Genomic DNA, 12,610 nt, shown 5'->3' on the forward strand with positions numbered 1-12,610 from the left:
AGGTCCCTTCAGTTTAATGTTGGAAATCTGTGAACTTTTGTGGCAAATAAAATTGAACGCTTATAGTCCACCAGGCTTGAATGATATGAGTTCATTAGCCTGTGTACTAAAATTCAGGAGCCTTCATTGATAATCAGCTTTATTTCCTGTAAATAATTGTAAATATGTGTAATTTAATTGTAAATAATGTTTTTCAACAACATGGATATACAGCATACACTAAAGCTAAGTTAGAACGGTCTACTATGAAGAATTATATAGATACCTAAATCTGTTCGCGGTTGCTTTTACAGGTTTTCTCATTGCTTTCCAATTGCTTTTATATGGTTTTTCCTAATTTTTCTCAATGTTTTCTTGGTGAACAATATCCTTCCAGTAGGCACTTTTTAATGAACTGAATATTTTTAATATCTTTGCACTTTGTAATTTTAGGTGTTTGTCCTTTAATTTTTTAATTGAATTAACCATGTGACTAAGTTAATTGTGTATATATGGCAATGAATTCACTGTATTACTTTGTCCGATGACGTTTTACTCACTGAAGTAAGACGAAAGCGCTTACTTTATTGGTTTGGAAGTGAATAAGCTGCCCTTGTGGAATATTTCACAGCCAGCAGCCGTTATTTTTAATTTCATTAAGTGTATCCTACATTCCATCTAATGAAAACTGAGCAGGAGAAAGACTGAATTTAATGAAAGGAAACTTAGCTCAGTGATCTTCCAAAATTTGATCTGTCTGTGGGGAGTTCCTCAAGTAGACCTATTTTTCTCCTGTCTAAACAATCACCTGGCAAAATTCTGCTCTAGGACTCCGTGCAAGAATGCCTAGAAGACGGATCCCTTTCCTTTCCTTATATACATTTCCATCTTTTCCACTGATATCCAAGGTACTTCTGAAGATTCGGAAGGAATCTCCCCAAGGTGATTCTGGTGACTCTCTTCTTTTGGAATTGACCAGGCACAATTAGCACAAGCTTCCTCAGAGAATGGATCTAGTCACCCAAGATCAGGGGTGTTTGACACACCGAGCACAGTCAACTTCAGCTAACTGCCTGGATGAATGGGGCGTAATTCTCTTTAAGACACCTGTTTACTGAGGATGTGCAGCACATACTAATGGAGACAGGAAAGTCTGCTACTTGAAAATTATATATTAACAAATGGAAAAGATTTTTAGTTAGTGCCAACAACAAAACCAGCACCCATTCAGGACTAGTTGTTCTCGTGTTTTACTGTATTTGTGTCAAGTTACTGTCCTGTGGCCTTTCGTACTCCTCCATCAAGGTTCCTTTATCAGCCATTTCAGCATGTCTGCCCATGGATCCTCCTCTTTCAGTGCATTCTCATGTTAAAATGTTTTTGAAAGGGGTTTTGCATAAGACTCCTTCAGGAAAACTGGGGGTGCTTCTTGGGATCTTAATTTTATATTAGTGAAGCTTACATTTGCTTCATGTGAACATGCTAATCTGGATGACCTGAGGTTTTTAACATGGAATACAGTTTCACTGATTGCTGCAACCTCTACAAGAAGACTATCTGAGTTGCAAGCCCTGATGGTAAGTCAACCCTATCTCGTTTTCCCCAGAGTAAGGGTTTCTTTGAGAACTAATCCTACTTTTATGCCTAAAGTGGTATCTGAGTTTACTTTAAGCCAAATTATCCATCTCCCCATATTCTTTCCTGAACCTAGAAATGAGGGAGAAAGGATACTCCATACCTTGAATGTCCACAGACAACTTGGGTACTGTCTTGACAGTACTAACTCTTTCAGATCTTCAGATCAGTTGTTCATTTCTTGTGAAGGTAAGAAGAAGGCACAGTCTGTGTTAAAACAGACTGTTTTCAAATGGTTGTCTCAGGCCATTACTTTTTGTTATATTCACTTCAACAAAACTATTCCAGGCAGGGTCAATGCCCACTCTACCAGGACTTTGGCTTCATGGATGACTTTTTAAAAAGATTTGGCTTCTTTAAGTATTCTACACGCAGCAAGTTGGTCTTCTACACATACATTTACAAGGCATTACAAGCTTGATTCCTTCTCTAGGTCTAGATCAAGCTCTGCTAGGACCATTCACCAGAGGCTCCTGCATCCTTTTCCTTCCACCTCTATTATGTAGTAAGCTAGGATAATCTATCCATATAGCTAAGGCTACTGCAGCAATGATCAATATGATGAACATAGTACAGTTGTGTAAGTAAACTTACCACAGCAGTAGATGTTGGAATGATCAGTGCTGCAGTAGCTGCTCCCTCCCTCCATCCCCTTTGTTTTTTTGGTGTGTTCTTTATACCAGGGTGTAAATACTTATGTTTTGTTTGTCCTTATCATTGTCCTTTCATAGCACAGCCTCCCTCTTTCTTTTGGCATTAAAGCTCTGAAGAGCTTAAAGCCCAAAACTGTCTTTTTAGTCAGTATGGCTCAAGCTGACTGATGGTTTGGATGTGTGTTACATGCCCTGAAGCTTTGGAAGCTGGCTGACTGTTATATCCTTTGCAAGATGTAACCCATATACATTACTGTTACAGCAGTGACCATTCGAACATCAACTGTTATGGTTTACTTACACTGCTGTAATTTCTATGTGTTCTCCATGGGCATTGGTTAGTGTGCCAAATATAAAAGGGGTCCTATTACCCTTTAGGCGAATACGAAGATGTCAAACCGTATTGCGCAAAGTACATAAACCCCTAACAGTCAAAACCGCGAATTTCGAAATGTCAATTTGTTTTGGTTTACCCCTCTGCGGTACAGCTCCATAAGGTAAGTGTGCGATAGGACTTTAGTGTTAGGATTTGGGTTAAGGTAAGTGCATAGATAGGTAATGTATGTAAGAGTTAGTGTAGTGTTAGGTGTAGGGTTTTTTAAGTGTATGTATGTGTATTATTTATTTTGTTTAGGTGCATGTCTGTAGGGGATGTGTGTGGTAGTTACGGACCTTAGGATTAGGGAGGGGTTAAGTAGAGTGCATAGATAGTTGTGTTTGTGGGATTTAGTGTAGTGTTGGAGGTAGAGTTTTGGTGCTTTAGGTTAGAAGTAGGTTTTGGTTAGTGTATAGATTCATAGGTAGGTACTAGGCTGTTGGTCCTAGGGCCTATATAAGCCTAGCCAAACAGTAACCTGGCTTTTGCCACCCAAGAAAATTATTTTCCTGTGCCCCTGTCAAGCAGAGCCACAGAAGTGATCCCCGGGGTGAATTTCCCATCTCCCATCCAATCATCAAGATTTTTCTTGAAGAGTGCTAATGAGGAGCTTTGTTTGATATAGATAGGTAGTTTGTTCCAGAGTATGGGAAGTCTCTGAGAAAGCAATCTATCCCTCCAGCATGTTCTGTTTATTGCGGTGACAAGGTTTAGGTCCCTAGAGCATGTAGCTCAGAGGGATTGGGATTTATTTACATGGAGCATGTCCAACAGTTCTGGGTTTGACATAGCTTTGTATGTTAGGCAGAGATCGCCTCTGAGTTGGCGATATGCAACAGAGTAAAGCTGGTGTTTTTTGAGACGGTCTGCGTAGGGCATCTGTTTGAGGCCGGTAATCCTCTTTGTGAGGTATTTCTGTGGCCTTTCCAGTTGTTGTAGATGTCTTGTGAGGGACATACCAAAAGGGGGCGTTGTACTCTATAAAGGGTCTAATGAGTGATGAGTAGAAGGGAACAATGACCTCTTTTTTCCTGGATGAGAAACCTTTTGTGATGAGGTGTGCCACGTAGAAGGATTTCCTGACTACTGTGGCGATGTGATTATCAAAAAGGAGAGACTACTGTCCACCTGTGTCCCAAGGTCTCTTATCACACTTTTGGTGTTAAGTAGACTACCACCTATGTATGTATGTGGTTTATTTATTTTGTTTGGGTAGGTAGTATGTAGCGGGTGGTGGGGTTGGCTGACTATGACAGTCCGATATCTTTTTTTTTCGCGGTTTAGTGCATTCGGGATTTTTGCAGTTCGCAGTATAGGGGTCGATGTTTTAGTATTCGCGCATAGGGTTTTTCGCTTTGCTAATATAGACCCATATAAAATTCCCTGGTTTTCATTAGAGATTTCTGAGCCACCCCAGATAAAACTGTTATTCTGACGTTCCCAATTGGTGGGCATAGTACTGATGTCTGGATGGGCATTGAACTGCAAGGCTGTCTGTTTGCATAGGCAGTGCTAAAACTGGAACCATAGGTCCAGCCATGCTCTCCATGGGCACTGGTTAAACTGCTTGCATCAGCAGTTCTTAAACTAGAACTACGGGTCCAGACATGTTCTCTGTGGACAGTGGGTAGTGTAGAATTGCTGAGCGCTCTGTCTGCATCAGCATCCCCTAAACTGGAACTACAGATCCAGTCATGCTCTGTATAAACATAGATTGAGTGAAATTGTTGAAATATTTGACATCTCCACAACAGTTGTGAAATTGCAGGTACAGCAGTGGTCTCCATGGACATTAGTTAAACTGGAACTGATGAGTTATCTGATATTTGCATAGACAGTTCTGAAACTGGAACTGCAGGTCCAGCTGTGGTCTTCATAGACATCTGTTAAACTGGAACTGCCTGTGATAGCCAGTATCTCAATGGGCCTTGATAGGAATGGAGCTGGTGGGCTGGTTATTCTATGTTGTTGCAGTGACGTAACTGGATATGTGGAGCCAGCCAGTGTCATTGTAGGACGTGATGGAAATAGAACTCCTGTGGTATTGGGTAGCTGTATGAGCAATAATGACAAAGGAGTTCAAAGTCAAATTAAATCAGTCAGTGTGTATGTTTAAGGTGAGTAAACATTAGACTGGTACAGTGGCCATGTAAAGTAGAAAGTGTAGTGTGAACTGACACTTCTGTTTAGAAAGTGCTTGGTTCTAGACCCTGATGCACGTTGGGAACAGTACAGGACAACACCTTTAGCAGATGCCACTACTGGGAGGGGGGGGGTCCTCCCATGGAGGGTGTAGGTGGGCCAACCTTCCACAAAAAATATATATTGAGGTTCACAGGAAGTGGCGTTCACTTATTTAGTTTTACGTTGTCACTCAGTAGAGTTTCTTTTGGTAAGTCAGCATGAATCCAGGTAGAAGTGCAGAAGTTGCTGCTGTTGGTTTACCATTGACTAGTAAGTGGTGCAGCCAACTGGCAGGTTTAATCAGTACATAATACTGAAAATGGCAGTTATCTCCCAGTAGGGCATTGTACAAAGTAGCACAGTTGAAATCGGTATCCAGATGGCATCTGCAATGTAATGCATTGCAACCTGCCTTACATGCATTGATTTCAGAATACTTAGCTTGTGGACCTTCATTTGTGCAGGTTACTTAACCAACCTACAGTCATGCACGATCATTCTGTTCTGCTATAGAAGGATTATTTTTCTTTAACCTAATGAGAACACAGAAAACAGCACTGGTCTACGTGTACTGATTTATCTACTGTAATAGTTTATGGTGCCTCTCCTCATCGTGTCTTAAGGAAAGCTCTAGTGTGTCTTATCCATCCATCCATAACACCTTTTTTCACAGTTTTGCTTATGGGATCAGGGTATCACTTCAAAAGTGACAATCGTCTAGAGCCAAGGTTCACACCACCAGGTGGCTAGCCCTATCGTGGTAGTTCTTCCACAATCCACTATTGAATGCACATTTGCACCTGTTGCCAATCTAGTGTGTCCAGTGCACCCGCTGTATGTCTTTGGAATGCGGGAGGAGACCGGAGCACCCAGAGGAAGCACACGCGAACACAGGGGGAGGACATGCAGACTCTGCACAGAAGGCACCCCAACCAAGAATTGAACTGGAAATCTCTTGCTGTGAGGCAACAATGTTATCTGCTGTGCCACTGTAGTACTTTATGCAGTTACTAAGGAATTTGTAGTGTTCTAGTAGTTGTGAGGTCTTATGTATAGGGCTGATGTCTACATATCAGTAGAGATCTGAAAGGGCAAGCTGTTAACTTAGGAATTAGCTGTCAATTCATGAACAACAAAGGCAGTAGGACAATTGAGCTATATGTACATAAAAGTAGGAAATCAATGGTGCAGTATTTAAGTAAGACACAAGCGGTGCAGTATCTGCCACAATCAGTGCACTGTGATGAAGACAGGAAGTTAAAGGGTTTGGTCATATAGACAGAGGATGCTACATATGCAAATCGTTTTTACGTTCCACTGGCTCCATGGCACAGGGGTGATGCAGTCTTAGGTTTGATTAGCAGCTCGAGCACCAGAAGAGTCAAAAAGGGGAAATAGAGGAGCATCCAGCTTGCGTGTGTGTGTGTGTTTCTGTTTTAGGGGCTAGTGCTCTACTATGAGGCTGTCTGGTGGAGACTGTTAGGGGAAAGGGGGGCTACTGAGAGTGTCACCTGGGAAGAAGAGGCAGAACTACCTGAGGGGAAGTGCCATGTACATGAGCAAGTGATGTCCTTTCATTGTACCTGCTGCACACTTAAGCTTGCACAAAGGGAAGTCTTGTGCATACAGAAAGGCAGTTTGCCTACGATGACTGCCTACCAGATCTCAGCTGTTGCCACCATTAGTAACATCTGCAGCTGGCTGGAATGGGAGAATGAATGGGGCCTGGATGGACAGATGTGGAGGATCAAAAGAAATGTATCCTTGAATAGGTACCACAACAGAAAATGGCAGATTTGGTTGATAAGAAAATGAGATTGCAGAATGTGCTGAAGTTTTTGGGCAGCATTTTGAACTTTTGTTGTTCAAGAGTCTGCTGCGATGTCTGCAAAAACAGTTGATGTAGCTGGGATGTCTTTAGGGTCAGTCATTATACATATTGATTGGTGGAGGACAACATTCCAAGACTGACGCATTCTTTAGCAGTAGTTGTAGAAATCTTTTAGACTTCTATTACAGAGAATGGATTCAGTAGCATCTAGCTGACATTTGTGTCCACTGTGCAGTCACAGCGTTATTCGTTTCATTTTTGGACCAGAGTGGGAGTGGGAAATTGCACGCTTATTTAATGAATCATCTTTTCACTAGCTAGGCCATAATCACATTGTACAATCATCGGATGTTTGTGAAGAGCTTCAAATTATTGGACTCTGTGCTGTCTGAGAACAGTGATGTGAAACACTGACTATTTGTTCCATTAACAATAGTGCAGGAGATTGGGTACTGCTTGACAATGTGTAGGTAAGTGCAGGTTCTTTGTGGCTGTCGTAATGCTGCTATTCAGATTTATCTTCCTATCTTAGGAGTTGCTGTAGGATATTAGTCTCATAAAGACTAATTTCCGTAATATGATAATCTGCCGCTGCAGTGGTAATTGTAGGTCATCTTCATTTCTTTTATCGTGCCAGCTTCTGATGCTTTCATTCCTTTGACAGAAAAGAGTTGGTGCTAGGCTGTGTGATTATTTTGTTAAGTGTTATTCGAATAGACAGGAGTGAGAGAAATTAATCAATCCAAATGCAATTAGCATCATGTTTAACCCAGTGATGGACATTTCAAGGTGAAACTGCTAGGAGACTTTCATGCATTACTATTCAATACAGGAGCTCTCATTTAAATCATAATCAAGAGAGGTTTTCTTAGCCTTCATTGAAGGAAAGCTTAGCCATGGAGCAAGTTTTACACAGTACCTTACGATGGAAATGATCACTCTGATCAGATACCCCTGTCTATTAATAGACAGGCCAGGAAATCGATCTTTTTAAAATGTACAGTTTGTCAATGGAGTGTAGCTGTAGCAGCTTCACAGACATGATTTCTAGAGGACTGTGTGATCTGGTTTTCAGCATCTTAATGTATACTTATATTTAAAACAGAAATTGCAAGTAGTTGAAGCATTTTGGGTGCTATTTGATTGTTTTGTGGTAGAATACAACTCCTGAAGTTTCAGGCTTTCATTTTCTCACCTTGAAACTGTATTATATTTGTTCAAATGCTTTAATAAGTATGCTTCTTGAGGGGAAGTGATGCATTTGGGGAGTGTGGTGGCTTAAGTTTGTTCACTTGCAAGAGTAATGGATTTGTTACTCAACAATCTTGGATGATCAAGGAAACATAGCAGCAAGTGCTCTGTTGTGTGCAGAAGAGTTTGTTGTTACTGTACAGTAAGGTTATCAAAGAATAGGATCTTCTGGTGGCCGAAATGATTGCTCGAATGTGTGGTTTGTTGTGAAAACAATGTGTAGGCTCCACTAGAAGGTACTGTGTGGGACTTCAGGGGAGAGGATTATGGTAGGATGAAAGTTGTGATTCATGAAAGGAATGGCAGCTTGGGAAGAGTTGTCTTTGGAAGGGTAATAAGGTAGAATTAAGAGGAGCTGGGGTATACTTGGGGAGGTGTTTACTAATGACAGCTGGAAGGGAAATGAGAGTCAACTCTTGTTGTTTATGAGTAAAATAACCGATGTAGAAAGGAGGGAGTATGCATTCACGAGGCAGTGACAGAGCAGAGAGAGAGAATCAATAGCAGCACTTAGCCAGAGGCAGTCCCCGCAGTGGTTTGGGAAGTCAAGGCTAAAGCAGAAGGAAATTAGATGGGCAAGTATACCAGTGAATGGCGGATGTGCACCCATAATATTAGCCTTTCTGAAGGTACATGGAGCGCAGAATGAAGACGGCCTTCACCAAACAGAGATATGTAGTGGGTATTTTATATCACGCTCTAGCAAGGGTGATCTGTGAGGCCTATTGACATGAGAGAGGACACTTGGAAGAGGTTTATCAGAGTTAACTGTAATTACTGTTCTTACATAGTAAGTAGCCAACAACTAATGATGTTTTTATTGTTTGTATCGGATGGTCTTTGCTTTAGAGTACAATGCCCAAACTAAACAATGGATTCCAAATCTGTATCCATACTAACACCAAGCTAATAATGTCACCCTTAAATCAAGTGTCTGTTTTAGTCATGTCACATGTCACTTGATATAAGGGGTACTGGCTTGGTATGATTTTGGTCTGATGGCAGTGTTTTAAGTCAGTAGTATATGTCATTATAGAAGGACAGATGTGTTTGGTAAGCAGTTTACCGAGGTGGTACTGAAACCCTTCTTAGTCGCAGACAGTATTTCAGTGTGCGTGAGATCCCCAAATGCAGCTCTAAACAAGATGTGTGTGTTTAAAATCTAAACTGTTCTGTGAACTGAGTGATACTTGTTCAGTTCCTTATGTGAACACCTTAATTCTGAGCACTTTGGCTGTTTTGCTTCAACTTCACTTCTGTTCGTGGATACAGCTATACTCTCTGCTGTCCTTCCCCATGTCATGTCATTGCAGTTGTATTTTCCCTTCCCCTGGTGTATTTCCTTCCAGTCAATGTTTTACGCTTCTGTAAGTTAATCTTGTTGTGTTGAACCCACGCATCACAGGGTTGTATTCCCTCTTGGAAAGTAACTAGAATAGTATGCCTGTCTTTAAGAAGGAAGACACAGTGTGACGCACAAAGCACTCATTATGTTGTCTTGATTCAGTCATTTTTGGCACCATCTATTAGCATGCCATTTACTAACTTATTGGTCACAACCTCTCTGACTTTATGGTTTCCATTTAGAACACAAGCAGACTACCCTCTGAAAATTCACCGTCTAGTTTGAAGTTTCAGCAAGACATTATTTGCTTGCAGAAAGAATTTTCACTAGTTTAAGATTTTCATTTAGAGTTTCATTTATGGAATCATTCTCTTCTCCAGAAATGTCTCTCTATGGAATGTATTCTGAGATATGGATGAATGAGTCTACTTCAGAAGACTTAAAAATCAGAAGACTGAAAATTCAAAAGACTGAAATAATGAAAACTGCCCTGCACACTCCAACCTAGTGCAACTAAATACCAACCCCTGGACCCTTAAATCATCCAATAAACTTATACTCAAGGTTACAAAGTCCCATAATTACTTCGGTGACTTTCCCTTCTCCCCCAGAGTAGCCAATTAGTGGAACCTATTACCCCAGAATATCTTAAACACATATTGTCATAGCTTCAAAAAACTCCTAAAGGAATACCTTACTCAACAATGGCTATGCTCCTGTAATACTCCTGGCTAGTTTCTCATGCCTTCGATCACACATTTTCTATTCTGCTATCTTCTTGTCTTCTATCAAGTGAAAATACCACAATGGTTTTTAGTTATATAGCTAATAAGTTTCATATTACTTTCAGTAGTGAGGCTTAAGAAATGTAATGTTTTCTGTTTTACATTCCTCTTTTTGTAAATTGTGATTGTTGGCAGCTGTCAAACTTTTTGCATATTGTTTGTAAGTCTTTTAAAAATTGTTGTAATCTTTTTCTTCTATTGTTATGGAGTTCATCTCCCTGGGTCTCTGCTGAAAATGGGCTACTTGCCCAGCCGGACTCTACCCGGTTAACAAATGTAAAATAAATAAATAAATACTGAATGATGGAATTTGCTCCTTTGCCACTGTTGTGTGATCTTGGAGTTGGTATATATAGTTAGCAGGGGGTGTAGGGGACGGAGCCCCCCACATGAGGGGTGCAGGAGGCCTGCCCCCTAAATTAAAAATGTTTTCAGTATTTTGAATTTTCAGTCTTTTGGTTTGTCAGTCTTCTGAAGTAGACGTGAATGAATACATATAAAGAATTAAAAATTAAAGCGGGGGGGTCTCTTATCTTAGTGATTGTTCGAAGATATTAAAAGGAGATGCAGGGTCAGGGATAATACAAGATACAATAAAAAATGTGACTTTTTAAAATGTCCCTGAGTTTTTATTGTGTCATGCTGCTGTACAGTTATTTTGTCAGACGCACACAGTCTTCACATTTCTCATTTTCCTCTTTTCTTTAGGCTCTTTGTGGTGCTTCTTGCTCTGTTCCCCTTTCCTTTTGGCTGGGCTCTTGCTCTGTTCCCCTTTCCTTTTGGCTGGGCTCTTGCTCTGTTCCCCTTTCCTTTTGGCTGGGCTCTTGCTCTGTTCCCCTTTCCTTTTGGCTGGGCTCTTGCTCTGTTCCCCTTTCCTTTTGGCTGGGCTCTTGCTCTGTTCCCCTTTCCTTTTGGCTGGGCTCTTGCTCTGTTCCCCTTTCCTTTTGGCTGGGCTCTTGCTCGGTTCCCCTTTCCTTTTGGCTGGGCTCTTTCTCTGTTCCCCTTTCCTCTTGTCTGGGTAGTACTTTAGGCTCTTTGTGGTGCTTCTTGCTCTGTTCCCCTTTCCTTTTGTCTGGGCTCTTTGTGGTGCTTCTTGCTCTGTTCCCCTTTCCTTTTGGCTGGGCTCTTTCTCTGTTCCCCTTTCCTTTTGGCTGGGCTCTTGCTCTGTTCCCCTTTCCTTTTGTCTGGGTAGTACTTTAGGCTCTTTATGGTGCTTCTTGCTCTGTTCCCCTTTCCTTTTGTCTGGGCTCTTTTGTGGTGCTTCTTGCTCTGTTCCCCTTTCCTCTTGTCTGGGTAGTACTTTAGGCTCTTTATGGTGCTTCTTGCTCTGTTCCCCTTTCCTTTTGTCTGGGCTCTTTGTGGTGCTTCTTGCTCTGTTCCCCTTTCCTTTTGGCTGGGCTCTTGCTCTGTTCCCCTTTCCTTTTGGCTGGGCTCTTGCTCTGTTCCCCTTTCCTTTTGTCTGGGCTCTTTGTGGTGCTTCTTGCTCTGTTCCCCATTCCTTTTGGCTGGGCTCTTGCTCTGTTCCCCTTTCCTTTTGGCTGGGCTCTTGCTCTGTTCCCCTTTCCTTTTGGCTGGGCTCTTGCTCTGTTCCCCTTTCCTTTTGGCTGGGCTCTTGCACTGTTCCCCTTTCCTTTTGGCTGGGCTCTTTCTCTGTTCCCCTTTCCTTTTGGCTGGGCTCTTTCTCTGTTCCCCTTTCCTTTTGTCTGGGTAGTACTTTAGGCTCTTTATGGTGCTTCTTGCTCTGTTCCCCTTTCCTTTTGGCTGGGCTCTTGCTCTGTTCCCCTTTCCTTTTGGCTGGGCTCTTTCTCTGTTCCCCTTTCCTTTTGGCTGGGCTCTTGCTCTGTTCCCCTTTCCTTTTGGCTGGGCTCTTTCTCTGTTCCCCTTTCCTTTTGTCTGGGTAGTACTTTAGGCTCTTTATGGTGCTTCTTGCTCTGTTCCCCTTTCCTTTTGTCTGGGCTCTTTGTGGTGCTTCTTGCTCTGTTCCCCTTTCCTTTTGGCTGGGCTCTTTCTCTGTTCCCCTTTCCTTTTGGCTGGGCTCTTTCTCTGTTCCCCTTTCCTTTTGGCTGGGCTCTTTCTCTGTTCCCCTTTCCTTTTGTCTGGGTAGTACTTTAGGCTCTTTATGGTGCTTCTTGCTCTGTTCCCCTTTCCTTTTGTCTGGGCTTTTTGTGGTACTTCTTGCTCTGTTCCCCTTTCCTTTTGGCTGGGCTCTTGCTCTGTTCCCCTTTCCTTTTGGCTGGGCTCTTGCTCTGTTCCCCTTTCCTTTTGGCTGGGCTCTTTCTCTGTTCCCCTTTCCTTTTGTCTGGGTAGTAGATAATCTCTGGTGTTTCACTGCTCTTCTTCCTGTATGCTGATGATGTAGTACTGAACTGCATCTGTCATCTCTTTCAGCCGTACAGCAGAAGCGCTGATAAAAACACCCAGAAAGCTAGATTGCAGGGATTTTCTGAAAAATGGCAGTTTTAACTAATTACAGAAAAAGTCAAACAATACAAATGGCAAGTTAAAATCCAGGAGATGAGTGAATTGCTGGAAATAAGCATCAAAGTGCAGCAAATGCAAAAAGGGATCTGG

General features: G+C 41.9%; 1 protein-coding gene across 1 annotated transcript in view; it reads left to right on the plus strand.

Annotated features, from left to right (window-relative positions):
* The window catches only part of LIN52 (lin-52 DREAM MuvB core complex component), an 890,573-nt gene that overhangs the window by 715,255 nt on the left and 162,708 nt on the right, over window positions 1-12,610 (plus strand). The window lies entirely within an intron of this gene.

This window comes from Protopterus annectens, chromosome 6.part0 (assembly GCF_019279795.1).
Source record: "Protopterus annectens isolate FY-2018-M chromosome 6.part0, PAN1.0, whole genome shotgun sequence".
NCBI lineage: Eukaryota > Metazoa > Chordata > Ceratodontiformes > Protopteridae > Protopterus > Protopterus annectens.